At 40.6% G+C, this 15874-nt stretch overlaps 2 non-coding genes across 2 annotated transcripts; both read left to right on the top strand.

The window, feature by feature from the left end:
* Positions 1-13723: 13723 nt before the first annotated feature.
* On the top strand, positions 13724-13797 carry TRNAI-AAU (transfer RNA isoleucine (anticodon AAU)). The gene has a single exon. It is a non-coding gene; the product is annotated as a tRNA-Ile (tRNA).
* A 789-nt stretch (positions 13798-14586) lies between these two features.
* TRNAI-AAU (transfer RNA isoleucine (anticodon AAU)) lies at positions 14587-14660 on the top strand. Its single transcript has one exon. It is a non-coding gene; the product is annotated as a tRNA-Ile (tRNA).
* The last annotated feature ends 1214 nt before the right edge of the window (positions 14661-15874 follow it).

Raw genomic sequence — 15874 nt, 5'->3', positions numbered from 1 at the left:
AGTTTAATTGTTTGAAAATAGATTAATTTTTCTTGTGTCTCATTTTTGACTGTTTATCACTGTGGATCAAACACTGCTTGAAGGATTGGATGAATACATTTGATATAGTTGTAGAATTAATTATTATTCTGAAAGCTCCTGGAATATCTATTAATGGTTCTAAGTTCTAACTCCAAGTAACTAAATCTCTTATTTATTGCAATTCATTGAGGTCATTTTTGTTTTGTCTTGTTGATGAAATATAAAGATAGTATGAATGTAAACAGCTGAATATAAGCTTTCCAACTATCCCGGGTTAACAATCAGTAGCACTTCATCATCTGCTATTTCTTCAATAGTATGCTATATATTTAGTGAGCCTATTAGTTTAGTCTTTAGAGCAAAAAGTTAAAAATGCCAAGGACATACTTTCAATCAGTCTCCAAGCCAATACTTGATTCTCCTTTAATGTTGAAAATAGATGTATTTTCTTCTGTATCATGTGTATCTCTGTATTTCCTTTGAGGGGGAGCTGATAGAATGATTAAATGAATCAATTGCATATAGGTGATGAATTGTTATTTATTGCTAAAACACATGGAAAAAACATTAATGGTTCTAAGTTCTAACACTAAGTATGAAAATCTCTTTTGTATTGTAATTTTTTTAAAGTCATATTAGTTTCTTCATGTTGATATTATATATTTATAACTTCATGGTAAACCTCTGAAAGTAAGCTTTCCAAATCTCCTGGGTTAACTATCATTAGCACTTCTTCATATGCTGGACTTCCAAGGGTTTATGCAAAATGGCCTGTTAGCTCAGATGGTTAGAGCGTGGTGCTAATAACGACAAGGTCACAGGTTCGATCCCTATACAGGCCAAGTTTAATTGTTTGAAAAAAGATTAATTTTTTTCTTGCGTCTCATTCTTGACTGTTTATTACCTTGGATCAAACGCTGCTTGAAGGATTGGATAAATACATTTGATATAGTTGTAGAATTAATTATTATTCTGAAAGCTCCTGGAATATCTATTAATGGTTCTAAGTTCTAACGCCAAGTAACTTAATCTCTTATTTATTGCAATTTATTGAGGTCATTTTTGTTTTGTCTTGTTGATGAAATATAAAGATAGTATGAATGTAAACAGCTGAATATAAGCTTTCCAATTATCCCGGGTTAACAATCAGTAGCACTTCATCATCTGCTATTTCTTCAATAGTATGCTATATATTTAGTGAGCCTATTAGTTTAGTCTTTAGAGCATGAAGGTAAAAATGCCAAGGACATACTTTCAATCAGTCTCCAAGCCAATACTTGATGCTCCTTTAATGTTGAAAATAGATGTATTTTCTTCTGTGTCATGTGTATGTCTATATTTCCTTTGAGGGGAAGCTGATAGAACGATTAGTTGAATCAATTGCATATAGGTGATGAATTGTTATTTATGGCTAAAACACATGGAAAAAACATTAATGGTTCTAAGTTCTAACACTAAGTATGAAAATCTCTTTTGTATTGTAATTTTTTTAAAGTCATATTAGTTTCTTCATGTTGATATTATATATTTATAATTTCATGGTAAACCTCTGAAATTAAGCTTTCCAAATCTCCCGGGTTAACTATCATTAGCACTTCTTCACATACTGGACTTCCAGGAATTTGTGCAAAATGGCTTGTTAGCTCAGATGGTTAGACCGTGGTGCTAATAACGCCAAGGTCACAGGTTCGATCCCTGTACAGGCCCAGTATAATTGTTTGAAAAAAGAGTAATTTTTCTTGTGTCTCATTTTTGACTGTTTATCACCTTGGATCAAACACTGCTTGAAGGATTGGATGAATACATTTGATATAGTTGTAGAATTAATTATTATTCTGAAAGCTCCTGGAATATCTATTAATGGAAAGGGGCGACCACTCGGTCCCCCCGAACGTATGGCGGAGTGCCTCGATCCCCCCGGGAAGCCATTTTTTGGCGGGAGGCGCGTCTCGGCTGGTATGCCCGAAGCGGCGTAGCCGGGGCGCGCTTTTTCCCGCCCTAGAGTGGGCTGGCCTAGACACCGACGCAGCCAGCCACGCCCTCGGGGCAGGCAGGGGCGGGTTGACGCCCGCCCTGAAGACGGATAAAAAAGGGACGCAAGTCCAGAAGACGTCCTCTTGTTCTTGTGCTCTGAAGCTGCACCTCCTCGCTACACGTGAGCTCGGGACAGAACGAAGAGCCAATTTTGAGCGTTTTTGATCTTTTTCTTTGTCTTCTAGATACTTCGTCGGAGGAATGCCCAAGAAAGGCGCAAAGAGAATGACGACTGATCAGATGGTTCGGGCCCTGTTCAAGGAGATGTCCGACATAAAGAAACGGCTGGCGGAGCGAGACGGGGAGGAGGGTTCGGGCCCTGCTCCGGCCGGAAGGAAACCTAAGAGGCCGAGAAGGGTTCCAGCCGGGGGAGACGTCCCGGTTCCCTCTGCCCCGCTCGAGGCGCCGACCCCTGTACCGACGGAGGGGAATCCAATCCCCGTTGTCGTCACCCCGACATCTAAAGAGGATATGCCCCCCGATCTGGCAGCACAGCTAGCAGCGTGGTTGGGGGATAGTAGTGAGGGCGCCACGGCTGCCGAAGCACAGGCGCTGATAAAAGGGCTGCGTGAGAAAAGAGATGCAGCTAAGGGGACCGCGCCGGTGGCAGGGATAGACAAGCCGCAAGTGGCGGAAGCAGCGTCCGGTTCAGGTAAGCGGCCATTGCCGATTGCAAGGGATGAATCAGCACCCTCTCGTAGAGAGAGATTGGGACAACATGTGCCTTTAGCAATGAAGGAAAAGATTTGGGCAGGGGAGTATGTGAATATTTTCTCCTTGCTTGTCGATCATTATGAGGTGGAGCATGTTAAGAGTCAGAAGGACCTAATGCATCCGAGTGTTTGGCGCGCAAAAATGGCCGCCTTTAAGGTAAATGAGAATATTGGCAACTGGGGCAATGCGTGGGGTATTTTTACATCGATTTTAGGGGAACGCAGGCCCGAGTTGCTTCCTGAGTTTCCCATTTATCAGTCACGAATTATGGGTTACTCGACAGCTTATCAGGGTAACCATTGGTTCTGTTATGACAACTTGTTTAGGAAAGAAAAGGAACATAACAAAGGTTTAACTTGGGATTGTTACGATTCTGTGACATGGGATAAAATGAAAGAGTCAGGAATGTTGAAAATACCATTGGTAGGAAGCAATGTTGTTGATCACTCCCGCCAAAATGTGGGGACGCCCTTTCGGTCAGGTACGGGCACCGACGATTACCCGAGACCTGCCGGCAACACAAGAAAAAGGGGTTTCTGTTTTAATTTCAACAAAGGAAAATGTACCAGGCCTCCGGGATCATGTAAATTCAAACACGAATGTAGCAATTGTGAGTCGTCCCATCCTGAGTCCTTGTGTAGAGCCAGAACGAGTGAGAATGGGGGTAAAGGAGGCGCCAAACAAGCCTAATATAGGCCGAGGGGCGCCTTTACCAACCCCGATTGATACCTTGGCGATGACTCCTTGGCTCAGCGAGTACCCGGATCGTACTTCTGCTGGGGTGCTGCGGAACGGTTTTTCATACGGTTTCCGCATCCCGGTGGGGGACTTTCAGGGTATCGGGACGTGCAGAAATCAACTTTCCGTCTTGCAGCATACATCTGTAGTGCAGGATAAGATCCACAAAGAGGTTAGCAGGGGACGGGTCGCCGGGCCGTTTATTGTGCCCCCGGTACCGTATTTTGTCTGTTCTCCGTTAGGGGTGGTCCCCAAGAAGGACCCAGGTGAGTTCCGATTAATCCATAATCTGTCAGCCCCACGGGGCCTTTCGGTAAACGATGCAATTGATCCAGAGGTATGTTCGGTGCAGTATGCATCATTTGATGAGGCAGTAGCCATTTTAAATCGCCTGGGGCCCGGGACGTTGATGGCAAAATCAGATATCGAGTCAGCTTTCCGGTTGCTCCCGGTACACCCAGACGACCAGCGTCTTCTGGGATTCATGTTTCAGGGATCATATTACATGGATAGGTGTATGCCAATGGGATGCTCTATATCGTGTGCATATTTTGAGAAATTCAGCACGTTTTTGCAATGGGTGTTCACGAAGAAAACGGGTTTCCGAAATGTGATGCATTACCTTGATGACTTTCTGTTTCTTGGACCCGCCGGAAATCCCGAATGTGCCCAGGCCTTGGCTGAATTCTGTGTGTTGATGGGTCAATTTGGCGTGCCATTGGCACCAGGTAAAACCGTTGGTCCCACGACTTGCCTCGAGTTTTTGGGGATCGAGTTGGACTCTAGTGAGGGCTGTTTCCGTCTACCGGCTAGCAAAGTGTCGAAATTCAGGGCAGCCCTGCAAGTATGTTTAAATGCATCTAAGGTTACACTGCATCAGTTGCAACAATTGGTGGGGAAGTTGAACTTTGCCTTGAGGGTGATCCCAATGGCCCGCCCCTTTTCCCGTTCAATTGCCCAAGCGATGGTTCGCCTAAAGGAGGGTCATCATCGCACGAGGTTATCGGCTGAGGTCCGCCAGGACATGCGTATTTGGTTAGCATTTTTGGCGGATTTCAATGGTCGAGTCGTCTGGAATAAACCAGCCGTGTCCTCTGAAGAGCTTGGTCTATGGACAGATTCAGCGGGAAGCATAGGTTTTGGCGCCATCTTCGGCACAAAATGGACGGCACAAAGGTGGCCCCCATGGTGGCATGAGGAGGGGCTGACGAGTAATATTGCTTTCCTTGAACTGTTTCCCATTCTGGTGGCCCTGAGAACCTGGCCCGAAGGGTTTAAAGATCATTATGTCGTGTTCTGGTCTGACAATATGACCGTTGTAGAATGCATCAACAGTCAGGCAGCCCGTTGTAAACTGATTTTGAGGCTGCTCAAAGAAATTGTCTTATTGTGTATGCAACTGAACGTGATATTCAGAGCAAAACATGTCCCAGGGGTGATGAATCAGGCTGCTGATGCACTGTCTCGTTTTCACATGCAGGCTTTCTCGGGTTTCCTTCCCTCAGCGGACCCAGAGCCGGCACCCTTCCCCGAAGCTCTCTGGTCTCTCGGTGCCCCGAACTACGTTACCTCGTGGGAGAGAGTCTAGCACCCAGGACGAGGAAGGCATATGAAGGGGCGTTTCGGGCCTATTTAGCCTTTTTGGGGACTGAGAGAGGGGGACTTTGGGGTCAGGAGGAGTGGGTTGTACTTTTTCTGATGTCCTTACGTAAGGCAGGGAAGTCGGTGGCTACGGCCCAAAGGCATCGTGCCGCCATTTCCTTTGTTGCCAGGGCCCATAACATCCAGGACCCGACAGCGTCTTTTGTAGTACAGAAGGCGCTGCGTGGGTGGCAACGCCTGGAGGGTCGCAGAATAGATGAGAGACGACCGATAGGTCTGGATAGGTTGTCCCAGTTGCTGGCCACACTCCCTACCACATGCTCGTCTCCTTTCGAGACGTGTTTGTTCCGGGCTGCATTTACGCTGGCATTTCACGGGGCAATGAGGATAAGTGAGCTGGTTGCAAGGAACAAACAGGATGTGGTGGGGGGGTTGTGCCGGGAACACGTTCAGATCAGGGGTGAAACGATGATTGTCTCCTTTGCCAGGTCCAAGACCGACCAAGATGGGATGGGGGACTGCACGATCATTCGCAGGATCCCCGGGTCCCCCATGTGTCCGGTACGGTGTTTAGAGGATTATCTAGCACGAAGGGTGGCATCATGGGGGGGGACATTGTTGAGACACGCAGACGCCACCCCGCTGACGAAGTTTCAGTTTCAGCGGGTGCTTGCAATGTCCATTACCGCAGCGGGCTTGGACCCGGGCGAATTCGGGACCCATTCCTTTCGAATAGGGGCTGCCACCGAAGCTACAGCCAGGGGTCTTAATGTTGAACAAGTGAAACGAGTGGGGCGATGGTCCTCCAATTGTTATAAGAGATATGTGCGGTTGCACATGTTGTGAAGCTGGAATAATGTACTCACGCTTCTTGTCTTTTGTTTGGTTTTCAGTTGCGCAAGCCTACGAGGCGGGACGGACTATGCAGTCGACCCAACACCAGGCCAGCGGTCAGACGTCACCGGCTGTGAGACAGGAGGTGTGGGTCGTGGGCCACTCATACGTGAGGCGTGCCGCAGACGTATTCGAAGCAGGTGACATGATTCACGTACCTGGGGAATACGGGTACAGAGTGTCCTTCTACGGAAGAGGCGGTCTCTGTATTGACCAGTTTCAAGCATTCTTTGAGGGTTTGTTAGGGCGGACGAGGTCACCGCCGTCTATAGTCATAGTACATTTAGGGGGCAATGATTTGGTCACCACCGGTAGACGACTTCTCCTAGAGGCAATGCTTTCCACGGTAAGTTGGTTAGCAAGGAGAGTTCCGGGGTGCATAATTGCGTGGTCTCATATGATCCCACGTAAAGTGTGGCGGGGGGCTATCTCGATTCCTGCTTTGAATCATTCTGTTAGAAAACTTAATAACAAAATGAGTAGGTTGTTCCGTTCCAAGACACTGCATTCTATCTCGCATGGTTGTATTAACGATGACAGTATGTATTTGGGGGATGGTGTGCATTTGTCACGGGTGGGGAATGAGTTACTCATAGGAGACTTCTTGGCTTGGTTGAAAACGTTGAAACATGACCTTTAGGTAGGAGTTTTGTGGGGGGTCCGGATAGCCGGTCAACTATCCGGACCTGTGGCGGTAAGGTCATGATCGGTGAGCACTAATTGGTAGATCCCTATGAGTGGGCGTCACCCAACACGGATGGGAGCGCTCGGGAGAGGTGGCCATTGGCCCCTCAATGGGGAGGCGGTCCCGTCTAAGGATGGGTCGCCGGAAGTAAAGGAAAGGCGGTCAAGGCCCCTTCCTTTGTAGGAGGGGTTACAGCCCCCTCCTGGTGAATTTCCCGGGGCCAGTGACATCTGCGACGGCAGATGCTGTAAGTTGTGTGGGGTAGGGGGAGGTCCACGATACCTTCTAGATACCTCACACGAGTTTTTCGAACGACCTTTAAATGGCGTCGAGTTCTTAAGTGCCCCCGTCAAGTCAAGGGAAATTGTTAGTAGTTGCACTTGAGGTAAGCCTCTGTGCTGTCGCCCCTCCCAAGTGGGAGGGGTAAGTCTGGTTAGGGATCTTGACACCGGTTATGACCTTGCCGTTGGCCCTTAAACGTTAGGATGTACAATTTCAGTATTTTGTAGAGAATGTTTCTGTAGGATGCTAGTTCGGCTAGGTGAACCTCTGTATTAGAGAATCTGTTAAGGTTAGCCAAACATCGCAATGTGGTAATGAAATTGTACATAACATGAAACGTTTAATCATTTTAATTTGTTTTTAATAAATACGGCCGGGAGGGTCACTCCCTCCCACTTCCAAAAACTTCAAGAACTGTTTCCGGTTTCCCTCCTTCTGGGGTTTGTGTTGAGAGGGGGTGGCGGGTATCTCAGCCATATGGAAAGGGGCGACCACTCGGTCCCCCCGAACGTATGGCGGAGTGCCTCGATCCCCCCGGGAAGCCATTTTTTGGCGGGAGGCGCGTCTCGGCTGGTATGCCCGAAGCGGCGTAGCCGGGGCGCGCTTTTTCCTGCCCTAGAGTGGGCTGGCCTAGACACCGACGCAGCCAGCCACGCCCTCGGGGCAGGCAGGGGCGGGTTGACGCCCGCCCTGAAGACGGATAAAAAAGGGACGCAAGTCCAGAAGACGTCCTCTTGTTCTTGTGCTCTGAAGCTGCACCTCCTCGCTACACGTGAGCTCGGGACAGAACGAAGAGCCAATTTTGACCCACCCACCAGCCCCTGAGGACAGCAAGTTGTTTTATAATAAAGACAAATTATGAGTATGTTGCTGTTTTCATTTACAGGTTGTTGTGGTATCATGTTTATGGTTGACAATAATGAAGAATGGTCTATGTGGTGAAGGTTTTTACAATAAAATTATTCGATATAGTGTTGAATTTTTAGCATGCTCTTTCGGTCGTAGCGACCAATGTTTTGTAGGTTTGAGTAGCATTGTCGTATTTATTGTTGGTAGGCGGTAAGGTCATGATCGGTGAGCACTAATTGGTAGATCCCTATGAGTGGGCGTCACCCAACACGGATGGGAGCGCTCGGGAGAGGTGGCCATTGGCCCCTCAATGGGGAGGCGGTCCCGTCTAAGGATGGGTCGCCGGAAGTAAAGGAAAGGCGGTCAAGGCCCCTTCCTTTGTAGGAGGGGTTACAGCCCCCTCCTGGTGAATTTCCCGGGGCCAGTGACATCTGCGACGGCAGATGCTGTAAGTTGTGTGGGGTAGGGGGAGGTCCACGATACCTTCTAGATACCTCACACGAGTTTTTCGAACGACCTTTAAATGGCGTCGAGTTCTTAAGTGCCCCCGTCAACTCAAGGGAAATTGTTAGTAGTTGCACTTGAGGTAAGCCTCTGTGCTGTCGCCCCTCCCAAGTGGGAGGGGTAAGTCTGGTTAGGGATCTTGACACCGGTTATGACCTTGCCGTTGGCCCTTAAACGTTAGGATGTACAATTTCAGTATTTTGTAGAGAATGTTTCTGTAGGATGCTAGTTCGGCTAGGTGAACCTCTGTATTAGAGAATCTGTTAAGGTTAGCCAAACATCGCAATGTGGTAATGAAATTGTACATAACATGAAACGTTTAATCATTTTAATTTGTTTTTAATAAATACGGCCGGGAGGGTCACTCCCTCCCACTTCCAAAAACTTCAAGAACTGTTTCCGGTTTCCCTCCTTCTGGGGTTTGTGTTGAGAGGGGGTGGCGGGTATCTCAGCCATATGGTTCTAAGTTCTAACTCCAAGTAACTAAATCTCTTATTTATTGCAATTCATTGAGGTCATTTTTGTTTTGTCTTGTTGATGAAATATAAAGATAGTATGAATGTAAACAGCTGAATATAAGCTTTCCAACTATCCCGGGTTAACAATCAGTAGCACTTCATCATCTGCTATTTCTTCAATAGTATGCTATATATTTAGTGAGCCTATTAGTTTAGTCTTTAGAGCAAAAAGTTAAAAATGCCAAGGACATATTTTCATCAGTCTCCAAGCCAATACTTGATGCTCCTTTAATGTTGAAAATAGATGTATTTTCTTCTGTATCATGTGTATGTCTATATTTCCTTTGAGGGGAAGCTGATAGAACGATTAGTTGAATCAATTGCATATAGGTGATGAATTGTTATTTATTGCTAAAACACATGGAAAAAACATTAATGGTTCTAAGTTCTAACACTAAGTATGAAAATCTCTTTTGTATTGTAATTTTTTTAAAGTCATATTAGTTTCTTCATGTTGATATTATATATTTATAATTTCATGGTAAACCTCTGAAATTAAGCTTTCCAAATCTCCCGGGTTAACTATCATTAGCACTTCTTCACATGCTGGACTTCCAGGAATTGTGCAAAATGGCTTGTTAGCTCAGATGGTTAGAGCGTGGTGCTAATAACGCCAAGGTCACAGGTTCGATCCCTGTACAGGCCCAGTATAATTGTTTGAAAAAAGAGTAATTTTTCTTGTGTCTCATTGTTGACTGTTTATCACCTTGGATCAAACACTGCTTGAAGGATTGGATGAATACATTTGATATAGTTGTAGAATTAATTATTATTCTGAAAGCTCCTGGAATATCTATTAATGGTTCTAAGTTCTAACTCCAAGTAACTAAATCTCTTATTTATTGCAATTCATTGAGGTCATTTTTGTTTTGTCTTGTTGATGAAATATAAAGATAGTATGAATGTAAACAGCTGAATATAAGCTTTCCAACTATCCCGGGTTAACAATCAGTAGCACTTCATCATCTGCTATTTCTTCAATAGTATGCTATATATTTAGTGAGCCTATTAGTTTAGTCTTTAGAGCAAAAAGTTAAAAATGCCAAGGACATATTTTCATCAGTCTCCAAGCCAATACTTGATGCTCCTTTAATGTTGAAAATAGATGTATTTTCTTCTGTATCATGTGTATCTCTATATTTCCTTTGAGGGGAAGCTGATAGAATGAATAAATGAATCAATTGCAAATAGGTGATGAATTGTTATTTATTGCTAAAACACATGGAAAAAACATTAATGGTTCTAAGTTCTAACACTAAGTATGAACATCTCTTTTGTATTGTAATTTTTTTAAAGTCATATTAGTTTCTTAATGTTGATATTATATATTTATAACTTCATGGTAAACCTCTGAAATTAAGCTTTCCAAATCTGCCGGGTTAACTATCATTAGCACTTCTTCATATGCTGGACTTCCAGGAGTTTATGCAAAATGGCCTGTTAGCTCAGATGGTTAGAGCGTGGTGCTAATAACGCCAAGGTCACAGGTTCGATCCCTATACAGGCCAAGTTTAATTGTTTGAAAAAAGATTAATTTTTTCTTGCGTCTCATTCTTGACTGTTTATTACCTTGGATCAAACGCTGCTTGAAGGATTGGATAATTACATTTGATATAGTTGTATAATTAATTAATATTCTGAAAGCTCCTGGAATATCTATTAATGGTTCTAAGTTCTAACGCCAAGTAACTTAATCTCTTATTTAGTGTAATTTATTGAGGTCATTTTTGTTTTGTCTTGTTCATGAAATATAAAGATAGTATGAATGTAAACAGCTGAATATAAGCTTTCCAATTATCCCGGGTTAACAATCAGTAGCACTTCATCATCTGCTATTTCTTCAATAGTATGCTATATATTTAGTGAGCCTATTAGTTTAGTCTTTAGAGCATGAAGGTAAAAATGCCAGGGACATACTTTCAATCAGTCTCCAAGCCAATACTTGATGCTCCTTTAATGTTGAAAATAGATGTATTTTCTTCTGTATCATGTGTATCTCTATATTTCCTTTGAGGGGGAGCTGATAGAATGATTAAATTAATCAATTGCATATAGGTGATGAATTGTTATTTATTGCTAAAACACATGTCAAAAACATTAATGGTTCTAAGTTCTAACACTAAGTATGAACATCTCTTTTGTATTGTAATTATTTTTTAAATCATATTAGTTTCTTCATGTTGATATTATATATTTATAACTTCATGGTAAACCTCTGAAATTAAGCTTTCCAAATCTCCCGGGTTAACTATCATTAGCACTTCTTCATATGCTGGACTTCCAGGAAATTGTGCAAAACGGCCTGTTAGCTCAGATGGTTAGAGAGTGGTGCTAATAACGCCAAGGTCACAGGTTCGATCCCTGTACAGGCCAAGTTTAACTGTTTGAAAAAAGATAAATTTTTCTTGTGTCTCATTTTTGACTGTTTATCACCTTGGATAAAACACTGCTTGAAGGATTGGATAAATACATTTGATATAGTTGTAGAATTAATTATTATTCTGAAAGCTCCTGGAATATCTATTAATGGTTCTAAGTTCTAACGCCAAGTAACTTAAACTCTTATTTATTGCAATTTTCTGAGGTCATTTTTGTTTTGTCTTGTTGATGAAATATAAATATAGTATGAATGTAAACAGCTGAATATAAGCTTTCCAACTATCCCTGGTTAACAATCAATAGCACTTCATCATCTGCTATTTCTTCAATGGTATGCTATATATTTATTGAGCCTATTAGTTTAGTCTTTAGAGCATAAAGTTAAAAATGCCAAGGACATACTTTCAATCAATCTCCTAGCCAATACTTGATGCTCCTTTAATGTTGAAAATAGATGTATTTTCTTCTGTATCATGTGTATCTCTATATTTCTTTTGAGAAGAAGCTGATAGAATGATTAAATGAATCAATTGCATATAGGTGATGAATTGTTATTTATTGCTAAAACACATGGAAAAAACATTAATGGTTCTAAGTTCTAACACTAAGTATGAACATCTCTTTTGTATTGTAATTTTTTTAAAGTCATATAAGTTTCTTCATGTTGATATTATATATTTATAACTTCATGGTAAACCTCTGAAATTAAGCTTTCCAAATCTCCCGGGTTAACTATCATTAGCACTTCTTCATATGCTGGACTTCCAGGAAATTGTGCATAACGGCTTGTTAGCTCAGATGGTTAGAGCGTGGTGCTAATAACGCCAAGGTCAGATGTTCGATCCCTGTACAGGCCAAGTTTAATTGTTTGAAAAAAGATTAATTTTTCTTGTGTCTCATTTTTGACTGTTTATCACCTTGGATCAAACACTGCTTGAAGGATTGGATGAATACATTTGATATAGTTGTAGAATTAATTATTATTCTGAAAGCTCCTGGAATATCTATTAATGGTTCTAAGTTCTAACGCCAAGTAACTTAATCTCTTATTTATTGCAATTTATTGAGGTCATTTTTGTTTTGTCTTGTTGATGAAATATAAAGATAGTATGAATGTAAACAGCTGAATATAAGCTTTCCAATTATCCCGGGTTAACAATCAGTAGCACTTCATCATCTGCTATTTCTTCAATAGTATGCTATATATTTAGTGAGCCTATTAGTTTAGTCTTTAGAGCATGAAGGTAAAAATGCCAAGGACATACTTTCAATCAGTCTCCAAGCCAATACTTGATGCTCCTTTAATGTTGAAAATAGATGTATTTTCTTCTGTGTCATGTGTATGTCTATATTTCCTTTGAGGGGAAGCTGATAGAACGATTAGTTGAATCAATTGCATATAGGTGATGAATTGTTATTTATTGCTAAAACACATGGAAAAAACATTAATGGTTCTAAGTTCTAACACTAAGTATGAAAATCTCTTTTGTATTGTAATTTTTTTAAAGTCATATTAGTTTCTTCATGTTGATATTATATATTTATAATTTCATGGTAAACCTCTGAAATTAAGCTTTCCAAATCTCCCGGGTTAACTATCATTAGCACTTCTTCAGATGCTGGACTTCCAGGAATTTGTGCAAAATGGCTTGTTAGCTCAGATGGTTAGAGCGTGGTGCTAATAACGCCAAGGTCACAGGTTCGATCCCTGTACAGGCCCAGTATAATTGTTTGAAAAAAGAGTAATTTTTCTTGTGTCTCATTGTTGACTGTTTATCACCTTGGATCAAACACTGCTTGAAGGATTGGATGAATACATTTGATATAGTTGTAGAATTAATTATTATTCTGAAAGCTCCTGGAATATCTATTAATGGTTCTAAGTTCTAACTCCAAGTAACTAAATCTCTTATTTATTGCAATTCATTGAGGTCATTTTTGTTTTGTCTTGTTGATGAAATATAAAGATAGTATGAATGTAAACAGCTGAATATAAGCTTTCCAACTATCCCGGGTTAACAATCAGTAGCACTTCATCATCTGCTATTTCTTCAATAGTATGCTATATATTTAGTGAGCCTATTAGTTTAGTCTTTAGAGCAAAAAGTTAAAAATGCCAAGGACATATTTTCATCAGTCTCCAAGCCAATACTTGATGCTCCTTTAATGTTGAAAATAGATGTATTTTCTTCTGTATCATGTGTATCTCTATATTTCCTTTGAGGGGAAGCTGATAGAATGATTAAATGAATCAATTGCATATAGGTGATGAATTGTTATTTATTGCTAAAACACATGGAAAAAACATTAATGGTTCTAAGTTTTAACACTAAGTATGAACATCTCTTTTGTATTGTAACTTAGTCATATTAGTTTCTTCATGTTGATATTATATATTTATAACTTCATGGTAAACCTACTGAAATTAAGCTTTCCAAATCTCCCGGGTTAACTATCATTAGCACTTCTTCATATGCTGGACTTCCAGGAAATTGTGCAAAACGGCCTGTTAGCTCAGATGGTTAGAGCGTGGTGCTAATAACGCCAAGGTCACAGGTTCGATCCCTGTACAGGCCAAGTTTAATTGTTTGAAAAAATATTAATTTTTCTTGTGTCTCATTTTTGACTGTTTATCACCTTGGATCAAACACTGCTTGAAGGATTGGATAAATACATTTGATATAGTTGTAGAATTAATTATTATTCTGAAAGCTCCTGGAATATCTATTAATGGTTCTAAGTTCTAACGCCAAGTAACTTAATCTCTTATTTATTGCAATTTATTGAGGTCATTTTTGTTTTGTCTTGTTGATGAAATATAAAGATAGTATGAATGTAAACAGCTGAATATAAGCTTTCCAAATATCCCGGGTTAACAATCGGTAGCACTTCATCATCTGCTATTTCTTCAATAGTATGCTATATATTTAGTGAGCCTATTAGTTTAGTCTTTAGAGCAAAAAGTTAAAAATGCCAAGGACATATTTTCAATCAGTCTCCAAGCCAATACTTGATGCTCCTTTAATGTTTAAAATAGATGTATTTTCTTCTGTATCATGTGTATCTCTATATTTCCTTTGAGGGGAAGCTGATAGAATGATTAAATGAATCAATTGCATATAGCTGATGAATTGTTATTTATTGCTAAAACACATGGAAAAAACATTAATGGTTCTAAGTTCTAACACTAAGTATGAACATCTCTTTTGTATTGTAATTTTTTTAAAGTCATATTAGTTTCTTCATGTTGATATTATATATTTATAACTTCATGGTAAACCTCTGAAATTAAGCTTTCCAAATCTCCCGGGTTAACTATCATTAGCACTTCTTCATATGCTGGACTTCCAGGAAATTGTGCAAAACGGCCTGTTAGCTCAGATGGTTAGAGCGTGGTGCTAATAACGCCAAGGTCACAGGTTCGATCCCTGTACAGGCCAAGTTTAATTGTTTGAAAAAAGATAAATTTTTCTTGTGTCTCATTTTTCACTGTTTATCACCTTGGATCAAACACTGCTTGAAGGATTGGATGAATACATTTGATATAGTTGTAGAATAATTATTATTCTGAAAGCTCCTGGAATATCTATTAATGGTTCTAAGTTCTAACTCCAAGTAACTAAATCTCTTCTTTATTGCAATTCATTGAGGTCATTTTTGTTTTGTCTTGTTGATGAAATATAAAGATAGTATGAATGTAAACAGCTGAATATAAGCTTTCCAACTATCCCGGGTTAACAATCGATAGCACTTCATCATCTGCTATTTCTTCAATGGTATGCTATATATTTATTGAGCCTATTAGTTTAGTCTTTAGAGCATAAAGTAAAAAATGCCAAGGACATACTTTCAATCAATCTCCTAGCCAATACTTGATGCTCCTTTAATGTTGAAAATAGATGTATTTTCTTCTGTATCATGTGTATCTCTATATTTCCTTTGAGGGGAAGCTGATAGAATGATTAAATGAATCAATTGCATATAGGTGATGAATTGTTATTTATTGCTAAAACACATGGAAAAAACATTAATGGTTCTAAGTTCTAACACTAAGTATGAACATCTCTTTTGTATTGTAATTTTTTTAAAGTCATATAAGTTTCTTCATGTTGATATTATATCAATGAAAAAACCATAGGTTATAGACTATATATAGTTAGGGATTAGCATTTAAAAAACCTTATTTTATTTGCACAAAACCATTGAAATTCCATATATAGTTAGTTGCACTAACTATATATCGCGCACCCGCAATCCACTGCTGATGATGTCACATATTACATCATTCATGACATGGTCAGTGACATCACTGATGACATCACTGATGACATCTCAAATGACATCACTGATGACATCACTGATGACAACTCAAATGACATCACTGATGACATCTCATTTGACATCACTGATCACATCACTCATGTGATAATACAATGAACCTCTTCAGACTCTAATATAACCTTACATACACTCAGTATAAACAGACACTCACAGACTGTCACTCATCCATGGAGTTACTCACACACCTAGTCAGTCATGCAAAGAATCAATCACACCTCCATTTCCTCAACTATACAGTTATACACACCTTACTTATTCAAACATATACTAACACATATTTACTCTCTTATACAATCCCTGATACAAGTTCACA

The sequence above is a fragment of the Lissotriton vulgaris genome, chromosome 12 (genome assembly GCF_964263255.1).
Source record: "Lissotriton vulgaris chromosome 12, aLisVul1.2, whole genome shotgun sequence".
Taxonomy (NCBI): Eukaryota; Metazoa; Chordata; class Amphibia; order Caudata; family Salamandridae; genus Lissotriton; species Lissotriton vulgaris.
Note: the sequence above shows the minus strand (reverse complement) of the source record. Positions and strands in the feature narration are given on the sequence as shown.